Consider the following 18,301-nt stretch of genomic DNA (forward strand, 5'->3'; position numbering starts at 1 on the left):
GTGGTAACATGGCAACGTGAAAAGTAGGAATATATTAGTTAAATGAAAAGCGTTCGTTAATACCGTGAGGATTAAGGGTGCCGATTAGAAAGATGAATTTTTGTTCCAGATTCTTGCGGCTTTCCGTCGTACCTAGATGTAGGGAAAGGCCGCAGATAGCCATGTGTTTTTTGGAGTGGTTAGGCAGATTAAAATGGCGAGCGACTGGCTTAGATGCATCCTTGTCATTCTTCTCAACATCGCGAAGGTGTTCGCGGAATCGGTCACCTAGTCGTCTACCTGTCTCACCAATGTATAATTTATTGCATAACGTACAGGTTATGCAATAAATGACATTTGCGGAGGTACATGTGAAACGATCGGTGATCTTAACAGATCGCTTAGGTCCCGATATCTTGCTAGTGTTAACAATGAAAAGACAAGTTTTGCATCGTGAGCGCGCGCATTTGAAAGTGCCGGGTTGCTCGTTGGTTTTGAGCGCGCTTCTAACTAAAAAGTTGCCTACGTTTTTGTCGCGTTTGAATGAAATAAGTGGAGGTCGCGAAAAGATTCTACCAGTCTCGGGATCATTTTGGAGTAATTTAAAATTACTAAGAATGATGCTTTTGACTGCGTGATTATGAGGATGGAAAGTGAGGGTGAATGGAATTCTGTCATTCTTATCTTTCTGTGACGTTTGTAGTGACGACTGTCGATCAAATTGTTGGGCGCGATGATGGCCCGCTTTGACCACAGAGACAGGATAGCCACGTTTTTCGAAGAACTGGCACATCTCCTCTGATTTGCTGGAAAAATCGGAGTCATCACTACATAGACGTCGAAGTCTAAGAAATTGAGAATAAGGAATGGAGTTCTTGACATGTGATGGATGTGACGATGAATACAACAAATAACTGTGTGAATCAGTAGGTTTGTAGTGCACACTAGTACATAGCACGTTGCCTCTACTAGAAACTTTGATATCTAGGAAAGCCAATGAAGTTTCCGAAATTTCCCAGGTATATTTAAGAGCCGGATGAAAAGAGTTGACGGAGGTTATAAATTGATCGAGTTCTTCTCTGCTGGATGAAATAGCGCCGATGCAGTCGTCGATGTAGCGGCCGTAGAGTTCAGGTTTGGGGCCGTTGTACTGATTAAAAAATTGGTGTTCAACATATCCTACAAAAAGATTGGCATAGCTAGGTCCCATTCTTGTGCCCATCGCTACACCATTAATTTGTTTGTAATAGTTGCCGGCGAATGAAAAACAGTTAAGCGTTAAAACTAGTTCGGCAAGGCGGAGAAGCGTTTCCGAGCTAGGTTCTTTGACAGTGCGTTGATCGAAAAAGTGTTTAAGTGCTTGAAGACCTTCGCTGTTAGGAATGACTGTGTATAGAGATGTCATGTCCATGGTGAAAATAAGTTTGTCTTGGCCGGAGATATTGAAATCGCGGAAAATTTGTAGTGCGTGTGTACTGTCTTTAATGTATGATGGCAAAGATTTGACGATAGGCGTCATAATCCTGTCTAAGTAGCTAGAAATGAGTTCGGTGGGGCAACTACAGGCAGAAACGATAGGTCGACCTGGGTTGTTGGGTTTGTGAATTTTAGGCAAGAAGTAAATGCACGAAGTTCTAGGGGTGTTGATGATGAGATTAGTGGCAGTGTCCGGTAATTCTTGATTAACTATAAGATTTTGAATGGTGTCTTTGACAAGTTTTTGATTGTTGGAAGTGAGATCTTTAGGGATTTTGGCATAAAACGAGGTATCCGAAAGTTGCCGCAAAGCTTCTTTTTGGTAAAGGTCGGACCGCCAAACAACTACCGCGCCGCCTTTGTCGGCCGATTTGACAACTATGTCGTTGCGTTTACTAAGATTTTTAAGCGCCGCCCACTCTTCCGAGGAAAGGTTGGAAAATTTAGTGTTGCGATTGAATTTAAGTTTGTGAATGTCGTGATATCATTTTTTGGTGAAAAAATCTAAAGAGGCAAATTGTCCCTCTGGGGGAGTCCATTTGGATTTGCGAACTAGAAGTGTTTCAAAAATATCTTTATTAGAAGTGTCCGAATCATCCTCTTTGTCGTAAAAAAAGGCTTTTAACTGAACGCGGCGAAGGAATTTTTCAACATCTTGCTTAATAGAAAATTCGTTAGTGCGTTTGGTAATAGGGACAAAATTTAGGCCCTTACTGAGAACAGATTTCTCTGAGTCAGTAAGCGGAAGATTTTCTGGAATTGTAATAACGGTATTATGGCTATGCAATGTAGTGTCGTCGGTAATTTGCGGACCTATTAATTGTTGAAGTTTAAGAGTCGACAATTTTCTATTAGAGGCAACGTGCTATGTACTAGTGTGCACTACAAACCTACTGATTCACACAGTTATTTGTTGTATTCATCGTCACATCCATCACATGTCAAGAACTCCATTCCTTATTCTCAATTTCTTAGACTTCGACGTCTATGTAGTGATGACTCCGATTTTTCCAGCAAATCAGAGGAGATGTGCCAGTTCTTCGAAAAACGTGGCTATCCTGTCTCTGTGGTCAAAGCGGGCCATCATCGCGCCCAACAATTTGATCGACAGTCGTCACTACAAACGTCACAGAAAGATAAGAATGACAGAATTCCATTCACCCTCACTTTCCATCCTCATAATCACGCAGTCAAAAGCATCATTCTTAGTAATTTTAAATTACTCCAAAATGATCCCGAGACTGGTAGAATCTTTTCGCGACCTCCACTTATTTCATTCAAACGCGACAAAAACGTAGGCAACTTTTTAGTTAGAGGCGCGCTCAAAACCAACGAGCAACCCGGCACTTTCAAATGCGCGCGCTCACGATGCAAAACTTGTCTTTTCATTGTTAACACTAGCAAGATATCGGGACCTAAGCGATCTGTTAAGATCACCGATCGTTTCACATGTACCTCCGCAAATGTCATTTATTGCATAACCTGTACGTTATGCAATAAATTATACATTGGTGAGACAGGTAGACGACTAGGTGACCGATTCCGCGAACACCTTCGCGATGTTGAGAAGAATGACAAGGATGCATCTAAGCCAGTCGCTCGCCATTTTAATCTGCCTAACCACTCCAAAAAACACATGGCTATCTGCGGCCTTTCCCTACATCTAGGTACGACGGAAAGCCGCAAGAATCTGGAACAAAAATTCATCTTTTTAATCGGCACCCTTAATCCTCACGGTATTAACGAACGCTTTTCATTTAACTAATATATTCCTACTTTTCACGTTGCCATGTTACCACCAATAGCGTAGCTCCTACTCTACTATAAAAACTACACGTAACCCATAATCCCTCGATTCGCTCTGACGAAGGGCTAACGCTCGAAACGTCAGCTTTTAGAATCTCTGTACGGTGGTCAATTTACATTATCAACTCCGTTGATAAACCAAATTTTTGTATACTACTTCCCCACCGACGCAGCACCACAGTTTCTTTAGAAACTACCCCTTAATTCTTACGCTATATTGACAAGGGCGGTTTGGAGCTGTGAATAGGCGTGGGATTTGTCACATATGGTTTAGGGGCCGACATATCTCTCCCTCAATGCCGTACCGGGAGGCAAGGTCGGTAGCAGAAAGCAGCGAAGGGCAAACTGCGTCCAAAAGCGATCGCACGGGCCGAAATCCCGGGATGACTCGTTTGGTACGACGCTCCAGCGCCAGTGTCTGGAAGTACTGCGTTTTTCTCTCTTGTTCAAACATTCCGTCAGCGCATGCGCAAATGTTCTGGCTCTCCGATACCTAGCCTACCAAAAAAAATGAAGATGCTGTTTTTTTTTTTTAACCAGAAATTGACATTCAGTTGATTTTATAGGCATAAACGTAACGTAAGAACCGTGCGTGTCTGGTATTGTCTCAGACAGAGGCGAGAGATGGTTTCATGCAGACTGGGACTTCTAAAATGCTTTGTTGTAAACATGGCGATTTATAGCACGAGTGAAGTTGTCTCTCTGACCTTTCTGTGGACGAATTCCAGAATATACCGATACAATTTGGACAAGTTTTGAAAGCTAAAAGCTTCAATAGATGCTGTATTTTGCTGGTAGGACTGGGTGGCGCGACACTTATAAAATAATCAATGAATTGAGAATCGGGGGCATTCCCTTGTAATGGAATGGCAGAATTACCCAGAAATCTTTTTGGGCATGAAGGAGGCAACTGGCTCTCATGAAATGGCTAAAGCGCGCTCGGAGGAAAAAGTAGTGAGAAGAAGATCTCTAGCCAGATACTAAGGAGTAGCCCTGGTGTGTGCTGTTAACGTAGACTTTTTCATTTCTGAACAAGTTTTTATTATAGAAAATTGGCGACAAATTAGTGCTTTTCTTCGCTGTTATTCTCGTAGCAAAAAACTGGCCTTTCGTAATTTCGTGTCAAAGAAACGGTATGATGTAAATAAGAGAATACTGAGATTTACATTTGAAAATGACCTGTCCTCTTACCATTTAAGTCAAACTCTACATCTTTATGCAAGAAGCGCATTTAAATAATTTTTATATCAATGGTATAAAAGTCTTTTTTCAAGGATTTTCTTGCTACTTTATATAAAATTTAAAAACAGAGTTTCTCTCCGGTTTGTTTTCATGATTTTCGCAGAAATTACATTCTGTCCCTTAATAATGCTAGAACAACCAGTTATGGTCTTAATTCTCCTTCTTACTTTAGTATCAGCTTAGTTATGGAATGCGCTACCTGATTTTATCCGTACTGACTAAGTTAAGAGGTTTAAAATGAGAATCTACGCCGCATTTTGTGTAGCTGCTTTTTAAAAAATTACTGTTTTTTTAACTATTTCATATTTAGTTATTTGTCCCTATGGGCTATGTATTTTAGCTGTAAATGTAATGTCTGGAAGATATTAGCTCTTTTAATTACTCTGAAATTCCAGATGAAAGAAAGTTTACGCTTGTGTGTTTGTTACCTTTAGCAGGGCGCGTGCGCACTCTTTGTATTGCGCGATCTCCAGTGCTTACCATATGAGAGACAAAATGTATTTTTACTTGAATATTTAAGCGATGGAAATCTTACGTTAAATTGTAATAATAAGGGCGGTCTGGAGCTGTGAGTAGGCTTGGGATTTGTTTCATGGTTTAGGGTCCGGCAGATCTCTCCCTCAATACCTTACCGGGAGGCGAGGTCGGTTGCAGAAAGCACCGAAGGGCCAACTGGGTCCAAAAGCGATCGCTCGGGACGAAATCTCGGGATGACTCGTTTGGTACGACGCTCCAGCGCCACGTCTTGAAGTACTGCGTTTTTTTTATTTGTTGGAACATTCTGTGAGCGCATGCGTAAATTTTCTGGCTATTTAATACGTACCATACTAAAAAAAGATGCTGGTTTATAGAAGGAACTGACATTTCAGTTGATTTGTTATGGATAAACGTTACGTAAGAACCGTCTCTAGTCTTTTCGCGTAGAACACAAATTCATCATCCCGTCGTTTCTTTAGAATATTTATTTAAACGGTTCAATGTCTTCCTAATTTATAATAGCAATATCTTTCCCTACTTATTTAGGTCTGTTTTAGCATTTGTTCAGCGTTGTTAGGCACATTCATTCATTACATTCCCTTTACTTTTCAAGTATTGAAGTCAGAATTTGGGAATTTTCTCCTCGGCCGGTGTCCTAGGGAATTTAGGCCCCCAGGTAGAAATCCGCAAGCGGATCTGAACCGGGGGGGGGGGGGCATATCCGTTGTACCACCGGTATTTTTAGTTCAAAATTCATCAAAAGGAACTTATATCAGTTAGAAATCATCATCCAAGAGTGTGGCCGTAATAACATAAACGTCGAAAATTCAATTGGGTCGAGTCCATTTGGAATCCATGATAATGAATACTGGATCAAAGAATATTGAAGCGTTTGATTCCGAAAACGCAGCGCGATATCTCCTAAAATATCGCTTACTAAATACTCAGGTGTAAGACCATTTAAGGATTTAAAGGCCATAATGGCTTTATGCTTTTGTCGCTGCGTATTTAACTTTCTCCACCCATGTTGTGTGTGCTCACTTAGGGCCGGTTCCGACGTCGAACTTTTCATGTGCCAAACCTAATTCCTTCAATTAAATATATGAAAAGATCGACGTTTGAATCAATTAAGTTCAACATGTGTAATTTGGGTCGACCCAAGAATTAAGTTCGAAATAATAAGGAATGCGCGGAACAGAGCGGCCCAGTCACATTCCGCAAACATTTTATGGGATTTGCGGTTTGAAGAGTGCCAGAAAAGGTAATTTAAATATGGATGGTGCGCGAGATTGAGTTACCTCCAAGTCATTGGCTGCTGATTTTATGGTTGACCCCAGAAGCTCTTTTTATGACCCATTTGACGTCTTGACATGTTCTTTATGCAAGAGGAAAAAACAATGCAAAATGATTGCAAAGTTTTGCAAGGAAAAACTGCTAAATAGCAGTTTTCACAAAAAGTTGCGTTTCTAGGCTGAAACAAACGTTTTGCACAAATAATCAATATCCTGTATCACCGCGATTTTGACCGAATGAAAATCTCTTTACAAAAATGTCCAAATAGAATGCCGCTAATGGTGAAGCGAGTGCCCATGACGTTTCTACCGATCTGGGCAAACAAATATGACGTCATCAATGTAGTGCCCAGGAAAGGAAATTGCTTTCGGGCGGGCTCTAGGGTAGGAGTTTCAGCTGCAAATGCAGAGGTGGATCTTTGCGGTTAGTATGTCGAACATTATTTTCGATGGCAGGCAACGGAATTTATATATTACTGATTATTCTACCCGTTATAACATATATATATATATATATATATATCCAGTATTAATGTAGGTTAGACTTGCCAGTTTATTCTGAGTCATACACTCGACTTCATCTTCCCCTGCAAGCTTTAATGGCTAAAATCATCGTGTTGAAATAAAGGTTATGTATGTGTGTATGTATGGCATGTTTGTATCTTATCTTTAGAAGCCACAGCATTATTTGTGCCTTGCAATCGGCTCGTCTACCCAGCTATTACAGATGATCTTGTCGACCTTATTAACATTAACCACGCGCCAATTGTAATGTATTTTGTCACGATGTTTCAATTTTCGCTGATTTCATGATCATGTAGTCAAGTATAAAATAAGCTGGAAACCCTACTATCCTTTTTAGAGGATTGACGTGAATTTTTAAAAAATATTTCGAAAAGCTCATTGCGACCGCGTGCTTTGGCTTTTGCCCTGACAAAAACATGCAGGGAGTGTTTAATTAACTGGGTTGGATTTTAATATCGATCTGCGAAACGTATGGAATTTTTTTACGACGATCGAAAGTTCTTTTCGTTTAAAAATTTGACATTGATACCAGCTCGTTTTATGACAGTCCAAAAGCCCAGAAATTTGTTCGAATGATCTCGTTCATTAAAACGAACGGATTGGTAATAAATCCAACAATAATCTATTGTTATTTTTCAGCTTTTGTTTAGGGTGACAGCTCCAACAATTACTAATATGCCTATCTTTAGGCCAAGTTAGAATACGGCTTAAATGTGTATTAATTAATTTTATAACTTGTGTTGTTGAGGGGAACCCAGGAAAAGTAAATTTTCACGTAAGACTTATGCAGCTGTTTTTTTGGTGAAAAAAAAAAAATACTAAATCACCCATTAATTCAATTAACCCTTTGACGTCCCAACCGGCCTAAACCGGCTATACTTAGTATTTCACTCTGTCTAACGCCAGAGTATTTTACTCGTCAATGGGGAACTAATACATATATTTTTTTGTTCACTCTAAATCTAGTATGCTATTCAAATTTGGTCACTGCTGCAATAGAACCTGTTGTTTTTTCATCCAATAAGCTTCTACTTTTAAATAATATTAATATCCCACGGCGGTGTAAATTTAATGATGCTATTCAATTAACTTAAAATCAGAAAATATTTGGCTTAATTTAATTTAGTGAACCTCATATCTCTGCAAGCTGTGCAGTTGTGAATGTTTCTAAGTATTTGGATCCTAGACTTAAATTTTATCAATAGCAGAACCTACAGGGGTTTTGTAGTATTGTGTGCTTGTGAGTACATTTGAATGAATATTAATTCATTTGCAACTTGAAAATTAAGGTATTGGAGATTAATCAGCTGGGAGTCTTTTGTGTGGCATAAGAAAGCAATGTTAAAAGAAAGGATGATTGGTAGATGTCTAAGAATAGCAACAAGATTTCACTGAAAGGGGGCAAACAATGAATTTGCTTTTTAACTGCTAACAATGTTTTTTCTCTATAAGTGACAAGTTTACAATATTTATTTCATTCTTGGAGTACCTGTAGCTTTAACATAAGATTTTCATCATCCTTTCGGTCACTAGGTACATGTGAATGCAGATGGTTGTCCTGTCTTGAAGCCGGAAACCTTGTTATGGTAATTGTCTGTATTCCTAGACACAACTTAATGTTGAAATTAATGAGTCCTAGTGATGCATCAGCATTTCTTTACCTATCTGTGGCTCAAGGTTTTATTTTGTGTGTTTTTAAAAGCAGTTCATTGAGCCAAGAAGGGAATTTTGAATTTGAAGCTGGAAGATGACAGAAGATACTGAAAAGGGTCTGAGAGTTGTAGCAGTTTCTGCGCATGATCCTCATCAAGTTGATGACCACGAGCAAGATGAACCTGCGTTAACAGCCCCTGATGTTGCTTCTCAGCTTCCTGTTAAAACAGGAGACACTTTTGAAGCGTTTGGGAGAGATGTTAACTGGTGGTTGTATGTGACACATCTTGAAAGTGGGAAGAAAGGTTATATACCAAGCACTTGTGTAGTTCCAGTGAAGGACGATTCTGCAAATGAAGAGTAAGTTGCTCATGTCTTTTTTTTTTTTGTGAATTCCTTTAAACCAAGTTTTGTGGCAGTAATGTATGGTCCACTTGTTTTAGAGTTAGGTTTATCGTTTACAAGGTCATACATGTAAATTGAGGCAAAAGAAAAATAAGTTTTGTAAGTTTAAGTACCACACATGTTTATCTCAGATTGAGCTGAAGACCACAAAAAGAGGTCAAGTAGGCTGTCTGGACACTGGGAAAGAAGCCTCACAAAGTCAGCCAAATAATTATCCTAGTCACTAGTGTGCCTAATTTATGGGAGATGTACTGTATAATAATAATAATTATTATTAAGATGTTATTCAGAGTTCAAGGGATATGTAGAGGCAAATTAGTCATACAAATTATAAACTTGATTCTTTGGGTTATTTGAATCCAAGCTGGAAATGTCTGTGCATTTTCTAGGAATGAAGAGTTGGCTAATAATGTGGAATCAGCACCAGACTGGGCTGCTAATCTGAAAATGTTTCCAGAGACGCCAGCTGAGGAAGATGATGTGGACAGAGTAAGGAATTGTTTTTTCGCATTGTAACTTATTTTATTTTATTTTAAATTATAGAAAGGTGCTGTTCTTTTGGTCCAACCTTCCTGAAATTTTGGCTCAGAATGAAATGAAACAGTAGTTTAATTGTTCATTTCCACAATAGTTATTTTGGTCAGCATCTTGAGAGAGTCATACCAGTAGTTCGGTAAAAGAGGAATGAGTCGTATTTTAAAACCATTATGCAAAAAATACATTGTACTTCAATGTTCACATGATAAAGTGCAGGCCATTGTTTGTCTGAACAAAATTTCCAGATGTTGGAAACTACATTTGGAAAAGATACAGACACGAAGATTACACATAAAGCAAGGAAGCTTCCTCTGACTGCCATTTCCCAAATATCAATGTCAACAGAAATTGTCCATTCCATTTGGCATTTTTCTGTAACAAGAGTGTTAATTGGGAACAGCATTACAAACATGTTTCAGTACCTTATACTAGCATGATACAGATAAAATTCCACTGGAGAAGTTTTCCAGTATGCCAAGAGACACTTTTTCAAAAGGCAGGTACAAAGGTCTGACCAGATCAATTTGGATTGTTCACCTCGGATCGATGTCAAAAAAGAGAAGACTTTGAGAAATCACCCTAGCCCTAATCTCTAAGCTGTTAAACCTTGTTGAAAGTAGAGCAAACGTCCAAAAGCTTTGGTTTGTGAAACTGTTTTTGGCCTAATTAATCCAAGATGAGCGAGCGGATTTGATCTGGTCCGACTTTGGTACCTGCCCTTTTTCAAAGAAGAAGCTTGCAGTTCATAAAAGTTGACAGTTGATTATAGGCAGGTACAAAATTAAAGTTGGATTGGATCAACTCGGATCAGTCACCTCGGATCAATGTAAAAAATAGAGCCTCAAGAAATTACCCTAGCCCTAATCTTTAAGCTAACTTTGGTGAAATCGGTGCAAATGTTGAATGGCTCTGGCTTACAAAACCGTTTTTCACTCGATCTGAGGTGAGCAAAACGAGTTGATCCACTCCGACTTTTGTACCTGCCTGTTGATTATTGTTATTATTATCATAAAACGTCCAAACAGACTTCACATTGTTTTTTCAATGTGCGTCTTTATGATAGGCTCCATGTCCAGAGCAAAAGGCCAATATTTTCTCAAAGATGACTTTTTGGTGGCTGAATGGGTAAGGCCAATATAAATTGTATCACACTTCTGTGTAATGAAAATGTGGATCAAATTTAGTATTATTCATGGATGCCTTCACAACAATTTCAAAGTTTCAGTTACCCATTTGAAACACAACTGTAATTATTAAAAGCTGGATCATTGGATAATGCAATTCAAGAGTTTTGATTGGCTAAGCCATCATGGGTTATGAGCCATTATACCATGATCTACAAAGACGGCAAGCATATGCGTGATTTTTTGGGCCTTTTTATTTTTATTGTAGTCTAGTTTTCTCTATTTTGGGGGCGTTTTTAATAAAGCAATTATTCCACTCGCACTTGTTGGATATGAGAGGATTATAGCCAACTTGGCGCTAGTCGCACCTCATTGGCTATCTATCATCTCATATCCAACTTGCGCTCATGGAATAATTGTCAATTATATACTGTAAACTGTAAGCTTGTGTGAACTATAAACTGTAAGCTAGTACATGTATGCGAAAATGAAGAAGAGTGGAGAAAAATACTCTTTTGTACAATATAATAACTTAACATAATAAGGGTAAATTAATACAAGGAATTGCTGAATCTGTGAGTTGAAAACTTAAATTTGTCCATTTTGTTTCTTATTTTATTCAGTTTAATCATCAAGGGTTTTAGGCATCCTTTGGTTGATGGAGACTTGTGGGCTTTAGGGAAGAGTAACAAATCTGCAACAATTGTGCCCAAGTTTATGGAGAAATGGGCAAAGGAGGAAAAGAGATGTGCAATGTAAGAATCATTTGTTAAGTTTGTATGTCACCAAAATTTTTGGTGAATTTTTTATGTCAACTCAGATTTACAGTACATGTACTCTTTATTGATAATTAACAGCAAGAATGTTTGCAGTAGATCTGCCCAGATCAGTGAGGTTGATTACTGTTGCTTCAATGCTCAGTTGATTTATATTGTAAATAATGCGTGTTTACTTTAGCAAATGCCGTCCACAAACAATTCTTTACACCTCATCCTACATACACTTACTATTTTTCAGTTCTTTACTCGGTGATTTTCAAAATTTAGTTTTCAGCTGAAATATTAAATGCACAGGCATTTTTTTCACTAGAAATGCAACCAATTTTTGTTCAATAAACTGGATTATTATGCATGTCCAAATGAATAATAATAATAATAATAATAATAATAATAATGATGATGATGATAATAATAGTAATAATAAGGAAGGAAAGAGAGAAGATTGATAATAATTACTGTAACTTGAAATATGAGATCAATAATTATTGAAATGAATTTGGAACTGTCGTTCAGTTCAAGTCATCCCAATAGTAACTGGTGCACTGGGAGCAGTTTTTGTGAGGGTTTGAAATAACCTTGCTGGGGTCAGGAAGGATTATGCTGGATGCTTAATTTTATTAAGGTTAATGTCACACACAATTGAAGACAGTATTAGTGAGAGGAAAAAGACTGGGGATAAAGTGTCGTCCAGAACCCAAGTGCCACCTGCCACTGCAAGGCCAGTCGCTAGGACTAGGCTAGTGTCAAAGAGTGCCATACTGGCCCCGCACGAAGCACAGCTGCCCTAAGCAGTGTGTACCTATGCCAAGCTCCTAGAAGGTTGGGCCAGCAAGGGGAAGTGGATGTGCCAGTGTTTCTCACCCAAGCTAGGGCAACCCCAGCAGCGCTTCAGTGTGGGACTGAAGGTTTTGGTGCTGTCAACACTTATCCCCATGGTTCTGGAACAGAATCCTCCCACACTGAGGCTACTAACGACTGTTAGAAGAAAAAACAGATGCCCCTCCCAGGATGGTGCAAATGCAGCATGCTGTTAGAAGCCTCAGACAGGATGGCATTGAGTATCCTAGTCCGCAGATTGTGGCTCGATACTCAGTGGCAATCATTTCCTGCATTAAGTAGTGATAGACCTATAATAATAAATTTTTCATAACCCATTCACTCCTCAGGTGCCCAGGTTGCCCCCAGTTGACGTAAAATCGTCTGGCGTTAAACAGAGAAGTCAATTGGTTAACGTAAAATTTTTGTTGTAGTGGAAAAAGTTGCCCCATGGAAGAACAACGTAAACTTGAGGAAGCTAAGCTGAAAGAAGATGAAAATGATGTACAACCCGAAACAGAATTTCTGCCCAAAAAGGACAAAAAGCCAAAGGATAAGAAGGAAGAGAAGAAGAAGAAGAAAGCTTCATTGCTACGAGCCATTGTGTACCTGTTTGGGCGTCAGTTCTTGTTTGCAATGTTTTTAAAGCTGCTTAATGACGTCATTCAATTTGCTCAACCACAGTTGTTGAAGTGAGTAGTTAGTAATAACTCTGTGCATTTCACTGGCATTAATGGAGGGGACTGACTGGTTACCCTCCAAAATTGTCTGCTGTTAGACAGAGTAAAATCTGTTAAGTCTCACTCCCAGGGGTTGATGGGTGAATTAAGGTTTCACCATTGTGTCGGGAGTAACATAACAGAGCTGTGTGTGTTCTGCAGAGACCCAGCAGAGGCCAGACATGACCACACCTGAAATTCTAATAATGCCCCATTTTTTGTGCATCGCATCAGACCCAGTGTTCAATTTTCTAGGAACGTTGAGAGGGGTTGTAAATTGAGAAGTATGGATACAGTACAGATTTAGTTACTAATTTTTCTAGAGCAAATTGATTCAATTTCGTGTTATGAATAGAATAGTTGGGAAGTGGAAAAGCATTCCAAATGAAATTCAAAGGATCACCCACTGCTACAGACTTTAAGTTGAGGGTTTTTAAAAATTAATTTCCTGGCTGATCTCTGATTTCCTTATTTTTATATTTTCCTCTCTAATGTAGTTTTGGGGTTTCCTCCAGGTGTAGGGCTTGACTCTTTTGAGGAATATCCCTTTTCAACATTGTACCAAATTATAATTTATGTTTTCATATATAATGTATGTTGTTATTTAATTTTCTTGCTTTATAGCTTATTGATCTCCTACACAAGTGACAAGGGCAACCCAGATGAAAAATGGAAGGGTTATGTCTATGGAGTTGCAATGTTCCTTGTTGCCATGATAATATCAATTGTTATTCATCAGTATTTCCAAATTGTGTTTGTTCTCGGAATGAGGATACGAACTGCACTCATTGGAATGGTGTATGCCAAGGTACATAAAGGATATTTAAGCCTTTCACTGCTGTGGGGTTCCCTATTGACGAGTAAAATCGTCTGGCGTTAGACAGAGTAAAATCTATAAGTGTCACTCTTGGGAGTGAAAGGGTTAATAGTGTTTTTTATATTTTCTCAATGCATGAGCGGGCAGAATTATGTGAATCGATCCTGCTATCTGAACTGCACTCAGTGGAATGGTGTGCCCCTTTCTTGCCACAACCACCTACGTCACCATACCAGCCACTTAAAAAATTACTAAAAAACATATTGAAACCACTGCTTACACAAAGATACATGTACCCTCATGCAATTATGCAACACAAACTGTGTTTTACATAAAAATGCAGTATATATATTCCTCTCGCCCCTCATTCAGTGTTAAATGATTATAACATGCTGACATTCACTTTGTTGAGTGTCATGACTTATGTGGGTTCAACATTGACTCAAGGGAGTGAAGATCAAAGCAGCATCCAATAGTGAAGAGAGAATTTTGATTTGGCTGACTTGTCATTTTTTTACCAAGTACCGTGCATGTAATTTAAGGGAATTAAAAACAAAGGAATCTGGCAAGAAATTTGAAAAAAGTTTGTGTAGTGTTTTAAGATCTAGATCCCCTCACTAGAGCAAGAACGTGTGACTGTTGTAGCAAGTGAGCACAACATGCGGTAAAGAAATAAATGTTTATAGTTTGAGTTTAATCCAATCGAATCTGTCCTTGTTTCCGACTAGCTCGGTCCACAACGTACGCACATGCACAATTGAATGAATGTGTGTCACTTATTTGTCTGTTTTATTCTACATGTAGGCTCTTGCTCTGAACAACAGCGCACGAAAAGAATCTACGGCAGGTGAAATGGTGAACCTGATGGCGGTGGATGCACAACGACTCATGGATCTTACGGCTTATGTGAATGTCCTCTGGTCATCACCTTTGACAATTCTCATTGCATTGTACTTTCTTTATGATGCAATGGGCCCATCTGTTTTGGCAGGGGTAGGAGTCTTAGTGCTGTTAATCCCTTTGAACATGGTTGTCAGCAGGATAGCTAGGAAACTACAGGTGAGGATGGAACTTCAAGTAATATTTATGTAGCAGTTGGGAATCAAATTCCAACAGCAAATCTTAGTTTCTTTTTCCTCAAAACTTTATTCTTGTTTCTCTAAGTGGGCACTACAGCCTGTTGACTTATATGTAGACAGACAAAACCTTAACAACAACAACAACAACAACACACTTGAGAACTGCACAAAAAACCTATCATCTTGGATGAGTATCAGATGACTATTTTGAACAAGGTCATTGTTTCAGCAGATCTAATCCGCAGGTCGCAGGTCACAGGTCATTGTTTCACCAATACAGAAAGTATCCTAAACATTCATTAAAGCTAACCTTAGGCCTAAACAAAAGTTTTAATGTTAGCATTAATGAATGTTTAGGATACTTTTTGTATTGGTGAAACAATGACCTGTACCTGCGCCCTGCGGATTAGACCCGCCGTCATTGTTTTGGGTGACTATAAAAATCTAACTAAAGCCTATGCTTATGTGACTCACTTAAGTCACACAAGTCTGAGTTCACCTTTGCCGCACACTTCAGCCTCTTGGAGGAACTTCTTTCCAAAGTTACACTGTGAGGAGCAGTTTTGCATGACTTTTAAAAACTCAAGGGAAGGCAAGAGTTTGGAAATTTAATGTGACACTGACACAAATGTTTTGATGTTAAAAACTCTGTTTTACCCCTTAAATACTTTTTCAAGTTGATTATATTTGTAATGCAAGACATTTGAACCAAAAAAAAACTGAGCACAAAATTAATTTACTATAAATGAAGAAAATCTGTTTCATACAAATAGAATTCAAAGAATCTCGTTGAATTTCTTTTATGAGATATCACTAACTGTAACGGTAATTAATGACAATTAATACTGATTCTGCATTGGCACTTGTGCATTGTCTGTACAGGTAAAACAGATGGAGGCAAAGGACAAACGCATCAAACTGATCAATGAAATTTTTAGTGGAATTAAGGTACATGGTAAAGTTCTATCTGCAGTACATTTGTTATTATTGGACAATGACATTTTGCCCTCAAACTGATGAACTAAATTGCAGCTGTCAGTAGTCATGTGTAAGTCATGTGACAAGCTACTGACATCACCTTCATTGTTCAAGATTTCAGTTTGAACCATCTCTACTGGTAATCTGACTCATTGTTTTACTCTGAAGACATACAGGCTTTAACCCTTTGATGCCTCCCCCGGCCAGACTTAGTATTTTACTCTGCCTATCACCAGATGATTTTACTCGTCAATGGGAAACCCCAGGAGTCAATGGGTTACATGTGATTTCCTGAACTTGTGGATTTACATCAGCTCTAAACTGTCCTATGGTGTTGGCCATTTAATCTGTGTTTTAATTTATTAGGTCCTTAAATTGTATGCATGGGAAGAGTCCTTCATGAGCCAGGTGTCAAAAATACGTAAGGAGGAATTGCATCAACTCAGAATGCTGCATATCTCAATGCTTCATTTGCTTTCACCTTCACATGTGCTCCATTCATGGTAAGGTTTGGGTAAAATGGCTTCAAAATAACTTAAACAAGAATTTTGCAATTCCTTGATTTGAGTGGCCATGGAGTCATACGAAGGTTGTTTTTCTTGGTTCTGTACTGCTCTACTCGGAGAGGTTTTCGGCAGGTTCTCCAATTTTCCTCGCCTCTGAATTAAGTTTTGAATTATTTATTCTGATTTATAGTCACCCCACATGATTAGTAGAATACTTGTGCTTAGGTTTATAAACTAGAGACTTTGTCATTGTTATTGGTATGCTAATCACTTTTACATTTAAGATTTACTTGGATTAACATAAAGGGTCTTACTACCCCCAGGTTTGTTGAGTATCATTGAATTGTATTGTTCTCTTTTTGCATTACAGGTCGCCCTTGCAACATTTACCATCTACGTTTTAACTGGGATGAGTTGACAGCCAACAAAGCATTTGTGGCTTTTCACTGTTTAATATCCTTAGATATCCCATCACCTTTCTGCCAAATGTCATTATCAGTATGATTCAGGTAATTATGATACAGTACATTGAATCTATAACACGTTTGTTTCTTCAATGTGAGATATACTTAATTTAGTCATGTGGACAACACTGAACAGTTCAACTTGTATTTTTTTTAATTGTACTGTTTTTCTGATTGTGGTATTCAGGGAAAGGTGTCCATCGATCGGCTTACACATTTTCTTAATCTGGAGGAGTTGGATCCAAATAATGTGGAAAAGACAATGCCAGAACACAGTGAGTTTACAATCAGACTTGACATACCGGTAGTTTTTTTCTGGCTGATGATAAAAGCTGATGACCAGTGCAGTGAGCTGATCAGAACTGCTGGAACAGGAGTTTGTACAATATGTGAGCCAGTGAGCCAATTGCCAGCCATGCGAGACAACATGCAAGCCACATAGTTATTGAAGCTACTGTAACCAATTTAAAATGGGTGCTTAGACTTTTAGAATCTTTGAAGTGAGTTCTTAGACTTAAACGTGAGTCAACATGCGAGCCATGCAAGCCATTCGAGTCAATATGCTTAATTCGCATGACTTGAACGGCTCACTCTCTTGCAGTTTGTCAAGCCCCCTGGAAACATCAAATATGTAGAAAATGATGCCAGTTGTTTGAAACTAAATGTTAGGATTGTATTTCCTTGTAAGCTGACAAAGTAGATGAGAGCCTATGAAATTAAGTCCCTTTGTCACCATTTAGTTAGTTCACAAGCATTCATGTAGAAGATGGATCCTTCATTGGATACAGAAGAAAGCCCAATCTTGAAACAGTAAGTGGATCATTTCACAGAAGGTCTCTTGTCAGTTTAGCCGAAACCATCTCAAGTGCTTTCTGGTAGTTAATTTGAAAATGGCATTTTTCGACATTAGAAGAAGTATTCCTTTTGAACACATCAAACTTTATGTAATTGAAGAAGGTAAGTGTGTCTAACAAGAGAGTGGTCCCGATTTTTTTTTTTTTTTTTTTTTTTTTTTTGATGAGGGTTTGCTTTTTTTTATAATTACAGGTAATTTTGTAAAAGAAAACCATAAGAAATAAAAAGTGAACTCTCTCTTGTGAGACATGAATCTTCTCCAACTAAACACTAACCCAACTTTTCTTTCTGTTATAAGTCTTCAAACATGAGCCCCCCTCCCCCCCCCCCCCTCGATTTAACTTGTTAAAGGGGCTTTGAACAGTATAAGAAATAATATGTCAAAGGGTTTATTATGGACTTTTAGTAACCTAGATAATCATTAATTTCTGCTCTCTTAATAATATGTTGCAGCATTAATGTTAACATTCAAGTGGTTCGCTGGTGGCAGTGGTGGTTCTGTTGGGTGTGGAAAAAGTACGTTGTTATCTGCATTCCTTGGGGAAACTGAAAAGATCTCAGGCAAAGTGTATGTACAGGTAAGTAATTTTAAGAAGATGATGATGAAGTTAGAAGTTTTAATGATTATCATGATTGTGATGGCACTGGTACTGGTAGTGATGATAATATATGATGATGATGATGATGAGGAGTATAGCAATGGCTGCTGTGGAGACTGTGATGATGCTAATGAAGGTGATAATGGGGTCCAGGGATGGCGCAGTGGTGAGAG

At 38.5% G+C, this 18,301-nt stretch overlaps 1 pseudogene; it reads left to right on the forward strand.

Moving 5' to 3' along the window:
• The first annotated feature begins 6,636 nt into the window (after positions 1–6,636).
• Positions 6,637–17,437, forward strand: LOC138030751 (multidrug resistance-associated protein 1-like; annotated as a pseudogene).
• Positions 17,438–18,301: the final 864 nt, after the last annotated feature.

Source organism: Montipora capricornis, chromosome 13 (genome assembly GCF_036669925.1).
Source record: "Montipora capricornis isolate CH-2021 chromosome 13, ASM3666992v2, whole genome shotgun sequence".
Lineage (NCBI taxonomy): Eukaryota > Metazoa > Cnidaria > Anthozoa > Scleractinia > Acroporidae > Montipora > Montipora capricornis.